This window comes from Phaenicophaeus curvirostris, chromosome 27 (assembly GCF_032191515.1).
Source record: "Phaenicophaeus curvirostris isolate KB17595 chromosome 27, BPBGC_Pcur_1.0, whole genome shotgun sequence".
Lineage (NCBI taxonomy): Eukaryota > Metazoa > Chordata > Aves > Cuculiformes > Cuculidae > Phaenicophaeus > Phaenicophaeus curvirostris.
The window spans coordinates 2,477,933-2,493,754 of record NC_091418.1 but is presented as its reverse complement, the minus strand read 5'-3'; the positions used below and the strand labels follow the sequence as shown (position 1 = coordinate 2,493,754).

General features: G+C 46.0%; 1 long non-coding RNA gene across 1 annotated transcript in view; it reads left to right on the top strand.

Moving 5' to 3' along the window:
• LOC138731618 (uncharacterized) overlaps nucleotides 1–15,822 on the top strand; it is a 349,611-nt gene that overhangs the window by 178,602 nt on the left and 155,187 nt on the right. The gene's annotated exons all lie outside the window — the stretch shown is intronic.

The window sequence follows — 15,822 nt, the reverse complement described above, 5'->3', positions numbered from 1 at the left end:
TGGAAGAGACTTTAAAGCCCAGGGACACCTCCCACCAGATCAGGGGCTCCAAGCCCCATCCAACCTGGCCTTGAACATCTCCAGGGATGGGGCAGCCACCCCTGCTCTGGGCAGCCTGGGCCAGGACCTCCCCACCCTCACAGGAAAGCATTTCTGCCTAAGATCTCATCTCAATCTCCCCTCTTCCAGCTCAAAACCCTTCCCCCTCATCCTATCCCTGCCCTCCCTGATCCAGAGCCCCTCCCCATCTTTCCCAGAGCCCCTTTCAGCACTAGAAGCCGCTCTAAGGTCTCCTCTGAGCCTTCTCTTCTCCAGGCTGAACAACCCCAACTCTCTCAGCCTGTCCTCATACAGGAGGTTCTCCAGCCCTCGGATCAGCAATAAGCTTTTAAGCAGAGATTGATAAAGAAGAGGAGGAAAAAGAAGAAAGGGTTGATGCAGTGATGGCAACAGAAAACACAGCACGGGTCTGTACAGACAGGGGGATGAGCAGTGGACGCAACGTCTGACCCAGAGTTATTATAAACATCCTGCTTAGAAAGAGTCTTGCCTTTTCAGATATCTCAGTCTGAAGCTCTTCCAGCTCTCTTGTCTCCAAATAACAAATGTTGCAATGGATGTTTAGCCTCTGCACACACATTGTGTCAACCAGTATTTTGGTGAAACGTTTTTATGACTACTCCCCTTCCCTTAAATCATGTTTATTATTAGAACAAAACAGTCAATTTTTTGATAGCCTTTTCACTCATCCTTTTAAACAGCTTCTTTAGTAACCCAAAGAAAATTGTCATAGACTCCCCCTTAGTGAGAGAGGGACAAGATTGCAGGGGGAGATTAACCAAGTGCATTCTCACTGCTGTATTTTAGGGAATATCATCACTCACGATCACACCTGATCACTCAAACAGGGCTAGAAAGCCACGAGCTGGGTTTTCATAAGATATTAAGCTGCTAAGCTTGGTTACCATCAACTTTATGTGCTTAATTATGTATTTGGACTGAAATAGCACCGGATTTTTTATTTCTTTATAACTCCTAGATAATGGAAAGTGTTTGCTTTTAAATCCATGGGTAAGAGATCTAAGCATATAGAGCATGACCAGGTAATCCTCTTTCACATCATACAGTGCAGGAACTCAAAAGAATTTTGCCAGTGACTTCTCTCCAAAAGAACCTGTTTTTCCATTGCTTCATGCTGTAGACAGTCATTAGTACCAATGAAAACTGCCACCTGATAATTGGAGTAGAAGTTGTCTACATTTTGTGTTTGTAAGCCTAACAGCATATTTCCTGCTGGAGGTTAACAACAAGGCATGAACCTACCTGCTCCAAAACTGCACTTAGGCTGTAAGGTAGAAGAAATCAGAATTCATCACCATGAGCTGCTTTGCTTCACAGTGAGAACTAGCAGCTCAATTAAGTTTGTGGTCGTAGAGATGCCATCAGTCTCTAATCACATCCTGCTCTGACGCTAAATGGGTTTTATTTTCCAGTTCGGAGAGCTGTGCACTCAAATCCCTGAGATTAGGCACGTTGGTTGTTTGTGTCCTTTGAATGTTTGCATAGAAATCTGCCTTTTCATGAAATAATGATAATGATAATAGCTGGATCTTAGATTCTGCTTCCTACAAGTAGTTTTCGAAGTGTTTGATATTGCATTTAAAGTCCATAAATCACTGCCAGAGACCTTGGCTCCTTGGGGCCACAGTGCACTACGTGAGAAGGGGCAGCAAGAGTGACTTAGGTTAAGTACCTGGAAAAACAACCCAGCAATAAAGAAACAAAGTTTCCCAAAGAACTTAAACTTTGCAAAAGTTTACAAAGAATTTCTTGCTTTTCAAGAGTGATTTCCAGCCCAAGGAGTTATGAGCAGGCGTAACAAAAACTGCTTTTGGAAATGACAGGGGTAAAATATCTCCTGTCTTGGAAGAGGGTGCTGGGTGTTGACCTGAGGTCCCTTCTGACTTTGCTTCTATGAATATCCCCACTTGATACATGGGAAACAAAGGCAGAGAGCAGTGAAAGGCCATAACCAACGTCATGAATTGCTAGTAGAGCTTAGGTCTGTTCTCTGGGGGAACGAGCGAGAAAGAAGGAAAACAACAATACCAAAAATTGAAAAGTAAATAACAGATTCATTACAAGCTTTTCCTGCCTCTAAATTCTAGGCTTTCTAGCATTTCTTCAGATACATTTGAAAGGATTCTTTACCTGCAGCTCAAAAGTAGAGTGACTTGTCCAGACCAACTGTCTTCTATCATAGCTCCCCAAAATCTCCTTGTGTAGAATCATAGCATCATGGAATGCTTCGGGTTGGAAGGGACCTCAAAGACCATCCAGTCCCAGGGGCAGGGACACCTCCCACTGGATCAGGGGCTCCAAGCCCCATCCAACCTGGCCTTGAATCCCTCCAGGGATGGGGCAGCCACCACTGCTCTGGGCAACCTGGGCCAGGGCCTCCCCAGCCTCACATCAAGACATTTCTGCCCAAGATCTCATCTCAGTCTCCCCTCTTTCAACTGAAAACAGTTCCCCCTCATCCTTTCCCTGCTCTCCTTGCTCAAGAACCTCTCCTCAGGCTTTCCTGTGGACCCCTAGTGGATCAGAATACCCAGGTATGGCCAGAGCAATGCTTGTTCCTGGAGCATTTCACCTCTGCTTCCTTGATGGATGATGCGTGGTGTTTGTGTAGTACCAGGTGGCATCAGCTTTAGGCAACTTGCACTGGGATAGCAGAAAGGAGCTGCCTAAACATAAGAAATTATTTGACCCATGCAATTTTTCCCAAGCCAAGGAAATCTTCTTTATTCCTTGTGAATTTGGTGGCCGCTTTCAAAAAATAATGCAAAACATATAAACTGAGCGGCTGAGAAGCAGAAGATAATATTGGTCCTTGCACTGTTAGTGGTTTCCACTCATTTGAAAATAATTGCAGCCCAAGATAAAAACCGATGGCAACAGCAGTTTTGAGGTTACAGTCACTGTCCTCCTCCAGTTTTAGCATCGTTTGGTATTCGAGAACTTGAAATTAAGGCAAATGCTGCTGGGTTTGAACTGGGTTTCAGCCATTAATTGGTGAGATTCTCAGCCTCACCAACACCGAGAACAGGGGGATGATCCCTTCTCTGCTCCTGCTGGCCACACCATTTTTGATACAAACCAGGATGGTGCTGATCTTCTTAGTACCCGAGTACAATGCTAGTTCGCGTTCCTGTAGAGGGGAAGGTGAAAGGAGATACATAGTCTGGTCTTCTAACGTAGATCTATTTTCAAATCAAGCTGAACCGCACCCATATAACATCCTAAACCCATGAAGTCCAGGCTTTGGGACTGGTAGAAAATGTTTTTGAAACTTTCTTCCCTCATTTTCTTGTAGGAACTTGAGTTTTCAAACTAAATTGAAACCATTCACGGAAAGCATGTTTGCCTCAATTTCTTCATATTTCCAGCTGAAAAACAGCAAATCCAGTTTTATCTGCAAACAAATAGCATCGACTTTTTGTCAAAAAGTAATAATCACAAACTGGAAAATAATCAGGTTTTGATGCAAAGTCACAATTTTCCATGGGAAAACCTCCAAATTCCATTTCAGGGCATGTCAGCATTTTAGATGAATAAAACAGATACAGGCAAGCTTTAAACTAGCTCACTCTGGTACCAGTAAGAGTCTGGTACTGGCAGCATGACCTCAGCATGGACCACTCTGCCCACTGCTCCAAGAGAAATTAGCTCCATGCAGACAATCCTATTAATACCATGTTCACAATGGCTCTGAGCCACCTTTTCCTGCACCTCTGGCCAATATCTTCAGAAAAATATTAATCGTAGAATACTTACGGTTGGAAAGAACATTTACAGGTCATCAAGTCCAACCCCTCCTGCAGGAGCAGGGACATCTTTAACCAGTTTGGGTTGTTCAGAGCCCCATCCAACCTGACCTTGAATGTTTCCAAGGATGGGGCAGCCGCTGTGTCCCTGGGCAGCCTGGGCTAGGACCTCACCAACCCTTACAGGAAAATATTTCTTCCTGAGATCTCATCTCAATCTCCTCTCTTGCAGCTGAAAACTGTTCCACCTCGTCCTATCCCTGCCCTCCCCAATCAAGAGCCCCTCCCCAGCTTTCCTGGAGCCCCTTTCCATACTGGAAGCTGCTCTAAGGTCTCCCCGGAGCCTTCTCTTCTCTAGGCTGAACAACTCCAACTCTCTGAACCTGTCATTGTACAGGAGGTGCTCCAGCCCTTGGAGGTGCTCCGGCCCTTCATAGAATCATAGAATCACCAGGTTGGAAGAGACCCACCGGATCATCGAGTCCAACCATTCCCATCAATCACTAACCCATGTCCCTCAGCACCTCGTCCACCTGTCCCTTAAACCCCTCCAGGGAAGGCGACTCAACCACCTGATGGGGAGCTTTATTCTTCACCGGAGCTCTTCTCAGCAGCTTCTTCAATAAAGAGGACCTGCAGGAGGTAATGCCCATTGGTTTGGCCTCCTTTGTACCTCAGAGCAGCCAGCTCCCCTGTTTTGGTGAATGTGAACCTGCCCGCCTCGTAGAGCCTCAGGCAGGAAGCGTGTGAGGAAAGCTGAGAACGGGGCCCAGACCTCCACCACCTCCCCTCTCTTAACAACAAAGTGATATTTTCTGTGGGCAGGAAATTGGATCTCAAGCTTTAGAAGCAAGACAGTCCAGAGAGCAATCGCCTCTCTCCTGGCCAGACCTATGCCAGTAAGTGTTGGCATTAGGCACAAAGAGAAAAGGACAAGAGATTTTCCTATTGACCTTTGGAGGCTTTCAAAAAGTTCCCATTGGTAACGCTAAAGGCAAGGTAAGTTATTGTTCAAAAGAGAAGTCCCTCTTGCAAGTTCCTGATGGATAATAGTGGTGTTTACTTAAGGAAACTGGGTAATCACAAAGGTTATATTTTATTGGATGCCATCCTTTTTAGCATCCTCGTACAGAGCCAACGTCAATGGGTGTCATTAACAATGCCTTGTAAAAGGATACAGCGGTTGCTAAGGAAACCTCTGTTGCACAGGAGCTAAACAAATAACAGCAAATTAAGCAGGGAGCAGAGGCCACCGAGGGCCTGATCCTGCCAATCTGTATCCACGCAGAGAGGCTTCGGCTGCAAAACTGAGCTTTGGATTTCACCAGTTGTTCAACCCCTCCTGTGAGAATAAAGTTGGAGATGCAGGTTGTTTGTGAGAGGTTCCTCAAGCTTTTACATGCTCAGCAGATCAAAGGCAGCCTACGGTAGAAAGAGCTATTTCTGGCCTCTGAATAGAACTCATTGTCATCTGAAAGCATCCATGTAATCTTTGTTGAGATACTAATTTCTCTGAGAGATGAGGCGATTCTGTCCCTCTATTCTTTTCTTGCTAGACCCCACCTGGAGGATTGTGTCCAGTTCTGGAATCCTCAGCATAGGAAGGTTATGGAGCTGTTGGAACAGGTCTAGAGGAGGCTACAAGGATGATCTGAGGGCTGGAGCACCTTCCATATGACGACAGGCTGAGAGAGTTGGGGTTGTTCAGCCTGCAGAAGAGAAGGCTCCAGGGAGACCTTAGAGCAGCTTCCAGTGCTAAAAGGGGCTCCAGGAAAGCTCTTGATCAGGGAGAGCAGGGGTAGGATGAGGAGAAACGGTTTCAAGCTGCAAGAGGGGAGATTAAAAAAGAGATAAATGTCCCATCAGGTTTATCCTTGTCTCAATTTCACCCACCCAGATGACTGACTGGACAGCAGAAAAGTGAACATTACAAAATAGATGAGGAAAATAACGTTGGCTCACCTGCTTTGCTTGAGTGGGAATAAGATTGGGTCCCATGGGTTCAATAAAGGGAGGGGGGTGTCATCTTTTCTTGTTTGTCCTTTGCAAGGTGTTAATGCTGATTTTAAGGTCACAGGGAAAAGAGCTCCGCATTTAGCAAAGCGGAAAACCAGCAGCTAAGTGTGGAGAATCGGAAACCTGATTTGAATAAGAGTAACCAGATTGTAGGAACTTTAAATAGAATGGCAACTAATGTAATTAAAATGAAAAGGTTCAAAGCACATTAAAGGACATTAATATGCAATAAGGAAATTCTTAACTTGCTATATCTCCAAACACACAGTGCTGAAGGTGAAAGGAGCAGTGCCCATAAAAACCATTCTTTTAAGAGGGCGTTGGGTTCAGTGCATGAGAAAGGTTCTGCTGCAAGAGGCTTCCATGGAAAGTTTGATTATTGCCGGACACGGAGCACGATAGGAGCTTGATAATGAGCACTAGGCATGCTCCAACCATGGAGCAGATTCACGTGTGAGCTAAACAGCCCTTCATCTTGCACTGTGATGCACACGAGCAAAGTCCTTCAGCCTCTCAAGGTCTGCCAAGGCAGATAAAGGTATAAATAGCACAGCGAAAGGGCCGTGCTGGTTCAGGAGCCCAACTGCTCTCCTGAGCTCTCTCCTGTAACGCTCAGTACCAGCTGCTTTGGAAGAAAGCGTGTTCTGCAGTGAGAAGCTCTGAAATAACCTCCCTTCAGGGAATTTCCTTCCCAGACTCCCTTGCTAGATGTTAGCTTAAGTCCTTATAACAGATTATGCCCCTAAATATAGCTTCGTTGCAGCAGCAGATTGTTTTATTTTAGCAGTAGAAATGGAGATGACATTTTTTTGGACTGCGAAACAGCTTTTATAGCATCGCTATTCTAACATTTTTCAAAGCTCAAAAAAAAACTAAATGAAAAATTCCCATTACATGTTATCCTTTCTGCACTGAAAGGATTAAAACCAGTCAACACAAGCTCTGTAGGCCCTAATTAACTCTTTTTCTTGTAGCTTTAAATGAGGCATTTAAGCTCCCTGCATAAATATATATTTCACCTAATGGAACTGGAATTTTGCCATGGATATTGCTCAAAGCAGGATTACACCTCTGGGCATCAAAGCAGCTGGGTGGATATAAACTTTGCGACTTAAACTCCACAAAAATAGTAACAAATGCTGAGAAGAGGAACAGAAAATAGGAGCTAGTAGGAGGCAAATTATCCTATTGCTGCTTGGAGGTGTCCTAGTCATAGATTCATAGAATAGTTTGGGTTGGAAGAGACCTTTAAGATCACCTAGTTCCACTTTCCTTCCATGGTCCAGGGACACCTCTAGGTGAAAAAATGGGAATATTCTTAATTGGGACATGTAAATTATGTCATTAATCTTACGAGGTTTCTACTGAATCCTCAGTAGGACTGGAACACTTGCATAAACTCAGGGTACTGCTCATCAGGTGGAAAATAGGTTCATCAGGCTCAGGAGTTTTGAAGTGTAATACAATTGTATCTTGAATTAGCCCACTCCCTTCCAATGACCTTCTTTGCCACATATTTTGGATATTAAGAAGAGCTGGATCTGGGGCAGAGCAGTTCATCCCTCAAGCCAGGAAGCTGAGATGCTGCCAATTCAGAGGAACTTTTTTTTGTTGGGTTTGTTTCTTTTCTTTTTTTGACTGTGCGTGTTGCCAAAAGATTAGAAATGACAATCATCAACAAGAACGAGAGCCAGGGTAGGACAGGGCTGCCTGCAATAACAGAGGGAGCCCCTCCGCCAGCGCTGGAAACGCTCCTTCAGGGTTCACGGAGGCCAATGGGTTCTCAAACCTTTTCTTAGGGTGGATGATGTTTTAATAGCGAGATTCCCTACTGAGAACATGATCCCACGGACCCCACCTCTCCTCTCTGGAAAGAGAGAGCTTCAGGAGTTGCTTACGTGGGAAGTGACGGTAATGGGAGAGAATTAAATGTAGCTTTAGTTGACTTAAATGATTTAACAGCTGGGTCTAAGGAGATGGAGCTGACCAATGGTTGTTCCATTGGGTTTAGGAGCTGCGCTGGCTCCCAAGCAACCGAGCCAATTGAAAAGATTATATATGGTGTCTGTGGGACCCCCAGATATGAGCACCACTTTGGGGCAGTTATCTTCTTAAGGCCCCTTCAAGAAAGAGAGGTAGAGCCAGCCCCACCACGCACCCAGGGAAGACATGGGGTGATTTTAAGATGCCTTAGATGACGTTGACTTTGACATGAAAAAAAAGCCATGAAACTGCTGTTTTCGGAGAAACCTGACATCCTTGTTCAGCAAAGTATCTTCCCATTTCACAGAATCATAGAATAGTTTGGGTCAGAAGGGACCTTAAAGAGCATCCTCCCACCGGATCAGGGGCTCCAAGCCCCATCCAACCTGGCCTTGAACACCTCCAGGGATGGGGCAGCCACCCCTGCTCTGGGCAACCTGGGCCAGGGCCTCCCCACCCTCACAGCAAAACATTTCTGCCTAAGATCTCATCTCAACCTCTCCTCTTGCAGCTAAAAACCATTCCCCCTCATCCAGTCCCTTCCCTCCCTGATCCAGAGCCCCTCCCCAGCTTTTCTGGAGCCCCTTTCAGCACTGAAGCTGCTCTAAGGTCTCCTCGCAGCCTTCTCCTCTCCTGGCTGATCAACCCCAACTCTCTCAGCCTGTCCTCATACGGGAGGTTCTCCAGCCCTTGAATCATCTCCGTGGCCTCCTCTGGACTCTCTCCAACAGATCCGCGTCTTTCCTTTGTTGAGGTTTCTTTCATTTCTCTCTTAGAAATCCCAGCTCTGTCTATTCCTTCCGGTGGGGGTAATCACAGAGCTTTATGTCATGCTTAGGAGTTCAGAAATCTTTGTCCTTGCCTAAACTTTGCACTACAGACCTTGTTTATGAGCTGTCTGGAGAGGATCTTTGAATCAACGGAGCATTGTTCAATAAATAATAAAAGCCAGACACAACTAGGTTTCTTTTTATATGTGGCTTTTCCCACAGGAGATCATATATAAAAAATTCTGATGTGTAAGAACGTCGTTTCTTCCTCTATAGAATATAATTTAAACTCATCAAATTAATTACCACTTAGACATGCCATCACTTGAAGTGATTTGTAACATCACACGTTAAACATTAAGTCGCTTTGTAAGACAGGACCTTGTTGTGATTTAGATTCTTTTCTTATCATGCGGGAGGAAGCTGTAATTAATTTCTGTTGGTGTGAAATACAAGTGCTTCTTTGCTTCATGTTTAATACAAAAGAATCAAAAAGGCCTTTCTGGCTCCCCTTCCTTACACTGAGGAGATTTGTCTCAGGTCTTTCATCGTGCTTTCAGTTTATTGGATGTATTGCAGTGCTAGAGCAAGATCATAGAATCATAGAACAGTTTGGATTGGAAGGGAACTTAAGGGTCATCCAGTTCTACCCCTGCCATGGGCAGAGACACCTCCCACTGGATCAGGGGCTCCAAGCCCCATCCAACCTGGCCTTGAACCCCTCCAGCGATGGGGCAGCCACCACTGCTCTGGGTAACCTGTTCCAGGGCCTCCCCACCCTCATGGTGAAGAAATTCCTCCTTATGTCCAGTCTAAAGCTGCCCCTCTCCAGTTCATCCCCATTGTCCCCTGTCCCATCACCACAAGCCTTTGTGAACAGTCCCTCCCCAGCTTTCTTGCAGCCCCTTCAGGTGCTGGAAGGTCTCTCTAAGATCTCCTCAGAGCCTTCTCTTCTCAAGACTGAACAACACCAACTCTCAGCCTGTCCTGTTATGGGAGGTTCTCCAGCCCTCAGATCATCTTCGTAGCCTCCTCTGGACCCGTTCCAACAGTTTTATATCCTTCTTACATTGAGGACTCCAGAACTACACCAAATACTCCAGATGAGGTCTCACAAGAGAGGAATAGAGGGGGAAAATCCCCTCCCTCGCCCTGCTGGCCACGCTGCTTTGGATGCAGCCCAGGACATGGTTGGTTTCTGGGCTATGAGCGCACGTTGCTGGCTCATGTCGAGCTTCTCATCGACCAGCACCCCCAAGTCCTTCTCTGCAGGGCTGCTCTCCATCCCATCATCCCCCACCATCTACTGAAATTGGGTGTAAGAGCCCTGGACAGCAATGCGCTCAGAATTGCATTTCCAGAAGGATTTGCAGCAGTGTAGCTCCAAGAATTTCAGCATTGTGTCTTCCTAAATGAGTAGAAAATCGGGCCTAACGATGGAAACTTTTCTAAGCAACCTGATACTCCAGAGCCTCCTAAACACAGAAGGAGAGGGACAATGGTGACAGTAAAATAGAGCCATCCTAAAGGCGTGATCCAAACCGTTACCAGTTCCATCCAGGCCTTTCTGCCTGCGCTTCACCCGGGATGACCGTGACTCCTTTTAGAGAGGGAATGTACGTAGAAAGTACTTTTTTGTGGTGATCATATGAAACAAGAGAATGTGGAAGTTTTCTGGGTGTGTTACGGACTCCAAATTCCAGATTAGTTGCTCAAATAAAAGGATAATTCGTTAAAGGAAGGTACTAAGGTACAGCTGAGATGGGCCATGGTTGAGGGGTCTGTGTAACCCACAGCACATAAGTGGCTCTGTTTTAAGGTGACAGAAGATGACTCCAAGAAGCACTTCCATGCTTCTCTGTCTCATCTAGGATCATATGGCCTCTCTGGAGTCCTCAGCACAGGAAGGACATGGATCTGTTGAGTGAGTCCAGAGGAGGCCACGGAGATGATCCAAGGTCTGGAGAACCTCCCGTACGATGACAAGCTGAGAGAGTTGAGGTTGTCCAGCCTGGAGAAGAGAAGACTCCAGGGAGAGCTTAGAGCTGCTTCCAGTACTGAAAGGTGTTCCAGGAAAGCTGGAGAGGGGCTCTTGATCAGGTAGGGCAGGGATAGGGTGAGGATGGTGCTTTAAGGTTCCTTCTGACCCAAACCATTCTATGATTCTGTGTTTAATTGACCCATCTTCATTAAGTGTTTTTCATGACCCTCAGAGTTACACAGCAGCACCTTATTGATTTTTTTTTTAAGGAAAGCAGACAAAATGAAGAAAAGAGAGTGTGAAAGACAGCTCCAAAATGAAAAGAAAGGAGGTTCTCTGCAGAATGTTTTCTCAGGTGTGAGAAAGGGTAATGCTGTTTCTAGCCAAGGACATCAAAGGCAGGGACCCTCCTCCCCAGGCTGTTGGGATGGTCGGGTTTGGTTGGACTTGGCTCAGCAGCTGAGCTGTGACTCAGAGTGACAGGGAACAGTGTTTTTCATGTGTGACCCGGAATGGGTAGGAGCCTTTGTTTAGGAACCTTTGCAACTCCCTAAGTGAGTTCACCCCAGTGAGGTCAGCGGATAAAACATCAGAGACAGGTGAAGAAATCACCCTGACTTTTTAACACTTGTGTTTTTAAATACTTCTCTGCTTGGCTTAGTCCTGTGGCTATTCACAGTTTGGTTCTCTTACCAGCAAGAGGATGCTGAACACAATCAAATGGTCTTGTGGTTGCAGTGCTGCCTAATCCAAGATCCTTTCCATCCACGGACATCCCGCACAGCTTGAGTCCTTCCCTCTTGGACCAGCATTCGTAAAACAGCAACACCTGCAGTGTCCCTGGAGAAGGGACTGAGTGTCGGTGGTCCCCAGGTGTCTGTGGTCCCCGGGGGTCTGTGGTCCCCAGTCTTCTGCTGGTTTCACAGAGCCTTCCTACGTTACTTAAGAACACGGAATAAATAGCAGCACATTGCTCAATAGTTAAACCCCACAAATGTATGTGGTTACGAAGAGAATTTCTCTCCCATGTTCAGGATTGTTTGATTTGGGCAGGAGGCTGTACAAGACAGCTACTCCATGAACAGGGAAAAGACATGGTAGACCTTCTTATCTCTACATCTCTTTTGCCTAAGGGACAGGGACTGAAGGCACTTGGAGGGAGATAAGGAATTTTTAAGTGCGGGGCTGCGATTTGGAGCACTTTGAAGTCGCATGGGCTAATGAAGAGAACAGTTTGTCCTGGAAAATGGGAAGTCGGGGTGGGACTGCTGGCTCTTGATGACCTGTTGTGCAGCACTGGCTAATTTGCCCATTGTCTCTCCCGTCTATTTAAATCTGAAGCTCTTGGGGGCACCATATGTATTTACACAATGGGGCCATCATTTCCATAGCGCTCGTGCTAATTATCCAACACAAATAATTAATGGATGGAACAAGTTCTGGCTCCAGGGTTGAGCTTCTAACCACCTGCCCTGCTTATGACTTTAGGCCAATATGATTGCAGCGGGGCGAACACAATGCCGAGAAGAAAAACCAGCAAAGAATCCAACCTTTTCTGAATATAAAGGCTAAATATCCAGGAATCCTAAACCACATCAGCCCTTTCCTTCACCTGGGCTGCTGCATCTTCCCATAACTGCTGAACGCAAACAGTGGAATCAAACACCAAAGCCTTAATGCTGCTAACCACTGCAAGAATGAGAGCAACAGCAGCAAGCTCTTGGATCCCTGCCATCGCTTTATTACTTATTACTTATTTTTATATAGCCTTTGGCATGGCAAGGAGTCCTTCTTTAATTATAAACAGGAATGAAGAAGCCACAAGAGGAAATCATACAGTATTGGAGCCGGATAACTGGTACTGCACTGATTACACAGGGGCTCTTATCAAAGCTGACACAGTGCTGGGGCTGTGCAGATATTGTGCTGGAAGCCACAGGCTGTGCGTGGGAGAGAGCCTCGAAGCGGACGTAAGAGCAGTGTAATTCTGCTGAATTGAATTCTCCATGGAGAAATTTTCTTGTTTCCTTTTGCTCTCTTCTCTCCCTCTCTCCCCCCCTGCACGAAGGAAATAGGAGAAAAGTAAAGACAAGTCCTGAGAGACGAAGAAATAAGATAAATGTGTAACCTTTTCACTTCTCCTTTCAACATGTGGAAGGGTGGGGAAGGAGAAACCTCAGTCTGACACAGAGATGAGCTATGGATAACGACAGTTGTTTGTGGAACCATGAGAAAACTCCTGAACGCTGTGTAAATCTCTCCCAAGAAGGGAGTAGCTACTGTTTGTTTATCTTGCCAAAGCCTTTCCAGTCTGCTGGAAGGACTCTCATCCCCACCTCTGTAGGCTCTGAGAATCCTGTCTGTAGTAGTTTCAGCTTCTATCACTCTACCTTGGCCTGTGCTGTCCTCTGTGCTCAGCCTCGCCAATGTGTCAGGCTGCTTTGAGCACTTCTGTGTGGTCTCAGGGCAAGTTTTGCTGGGGACTCAACAAGCAGTCATCCAAGGGCTTTTGGATTACAGGCCATAAATCTGATTTTTTAAATTGTTCCTCCACATCCAATCTGCTGTGAGACCAAAGGAAGATTCCTTCTGCTCTTCGGGATGCCACTCTCTCATGGGTAGATGCGTCTCTGGGGAGAAAAACAACACAAGGCTCTATCTTTCAACCTTGCTTTAGGTGAAGCTTCTTCTGGGCACTGTCATTGCTTGTTGTTTGGGTTGGAAGGGACCTCAAACCCATCCAGTCCCACCTCTGCCGTGGGCAGGGATACCTCCCACTGGATCAGGGGCTCCAAGCCCCATCCAACCTGGCCTTGAACCCCTCCAGGGATGGGGCAGCCACCCCTGCTCTGGGCAACCTGGGCCAGGGCCTCCCCACCCTCACTGCAAAACATTTCTGCCTAAGATCTCATCTCAATCCCTCCTCTCTCAGCTGAAAACCATTATCCCTCATCATCTCCCAGAGCTCCCTGATAAAAAGCCCCTCCCCAGCATTCCTGGAGCCCCTTTCAGTACTGAAGCTGCTCTAAGGTCTCCCTGGAGCCTTCTTTTTCTCCAGGCTGGACAACCCCAACTCTTTCAGCTTGTTGTACAGGAGGTTCTCGAGCCCTCAGATCATCTCTGTAGCTTCCTCTGGACTCACTCCCGCAGATCCGTGTCCTTCCTGTGCTGAGGACTCCAGAACTGAACACAGGGCTCCAGGTGAGGTCCCCCAAGAGCAGAGTTGAGGGACAGAATCCCCCCCCTCAACCTGCTGGCATTAATCTTCTCCCCTGCTATTCCTTCGTGGAGCAGAAGACAGATGCAGAATTGTAGAATTCTTTTCCTGGCTTGAGACCCTCCCATGTGGTTAGATGTTAGCTTTGTCTGAGTTTGTATATATAAACTCTCCCAATGGTCCTGCAGCAAATCCTGTGGACACCTAGATTTTCAGAAGCCCCTTAAATTTGTGGGATCTCATATTGTCCAAAAGACCCCATTAGCTTCGTTGTCTTGTGTTCCCCTTTGGTTGCCATTCTTAGTTCTTTTTTCCAGCCAACACTCACTGAAGGCCCATAAATAATTGTGTCAGAGCTGCAGACGTCTTCCAACTCTCAATTTTTCTCCAAAAGCCCCAGATAGTATCTATGCTGGCTCAAGCCAAGCACTGTGGAGGGTTAGTGAACTTGAAGCTCTCGTTACCTACAATCTATACAGGAATAGAAAGCCAGAACATATTTTCATTGTGCCCAGAGGGGATTTAGATCAAGGGGTTTGGATGAACTTCCCTGTCTTTCTTTGCTCCGGCTAATCCCTTCTTAAAACAAAGTAGATAATTTACTAGTGATTTGGGTGATAATGTGGAGCCAAATTCTTGGTGGTTTCCTTCACTTTAGTTTCCTCTGCGGAGAACTGTGTGCTGGTGACATTTCAGCGCTATGAAATAGAGTCGCAGACAGATCCTGCTGAGAGCATCCACTCACACTGCCGTACCTGGGGTTTACATCCCCTTGGGAGAGCAACGAGGTCATCGGATTGAACAGAAACACCAGGTATGAGGAAATCCTCCTGATATTTTCTGTGATGGTGGGTAAGGGGTGAATCCCCTGGTGAACAGTGGGAGGATTTCAACAGCTTCTGACTTGGAAGAACCTTTGTTGCTTAATAAATACTGAAATAATCATATCGGCGATGTCTTGGGGTTTGGGTGGCACCTAGCACGGGACATCCCTGCCATTATCTGGAGCCTCTGCTATAATGGTGTAGGAAAAAATGAGTATTTTTAGTTGTGCCTTTTCCGTTCTTGTTATCTACCTACAAGTCTGGGGTCTCTGAAGTCTGGCTTTTTAGGATCTCCTTCAACCGAAGGGTAGATAATCCATCTCACAGCGTTTTACTCACCTACCATGAAAGGGCTTTACTTTAAACCCCTCTTCTGTCACTTCCATTGCTTTTGTGCAATATAAATAATTGTATTGGGTCTGCCGTGAGGCTGGGAATTGTGAATCCAGGTGAGATTGCGAACAACTCTCTTCTACCAGCTCAGATACGCAAGCAAGGTGGAGGGCACTCACATGTGGCAGAATATAATACTCCTCTCAACTCCTAATTATTAAAAATGGGTCTCAATTTGAAGTATGAGGGTTTTATGTTCTCTTTTAAACTCTTGCCTGGCTTAAACCTGCATATTCTTTATCTTTATTCACGTCTAAGCTCTTTTTAACAATCCTCCTACGTGTCTTCAACAATGTCTTGGAATAATGAGTCCCACTGTCTAATTATGAAATATTTTTTTCTCTCGGAGCTTTTTTTAAACCATGAAAAGTGAAGAAATTTACAATCCAACCCCACAGTTACCTCTGCAGCAAGAGCTCCCAGCTCTGCTCTGCGTTTGGTCGTGTGGGGTGAGCCTCATCCTCTCTCAGCTCCTTAAGGCAACTGTTTAATTACAGCAAGCAGAGCTAGAAACCTTGTGCTGGGCGTTTGAATCAAATCAGGGAGTTTCACAGAAGTTTAATAGAATTGTTAAGGTTGGAAATGACCTCTTAGCTCATCCAGTCCAACCATCACTCCAACACTGTTGTGCCAAATAAACCACACTATAAAGGCCCATGGCAACAGGTTCTTTAAACATCTCCAGGGATGGAGACTCCACCACTGCCCTGGGCAGCCTGGTCCAGTTCTTCACCACTTTGTCAGCAAAGAAATTTTTCCTAATATCCAATCTAAACCTCCTCTAGTGCAACTCGAGGCCATCTCCTCTCAT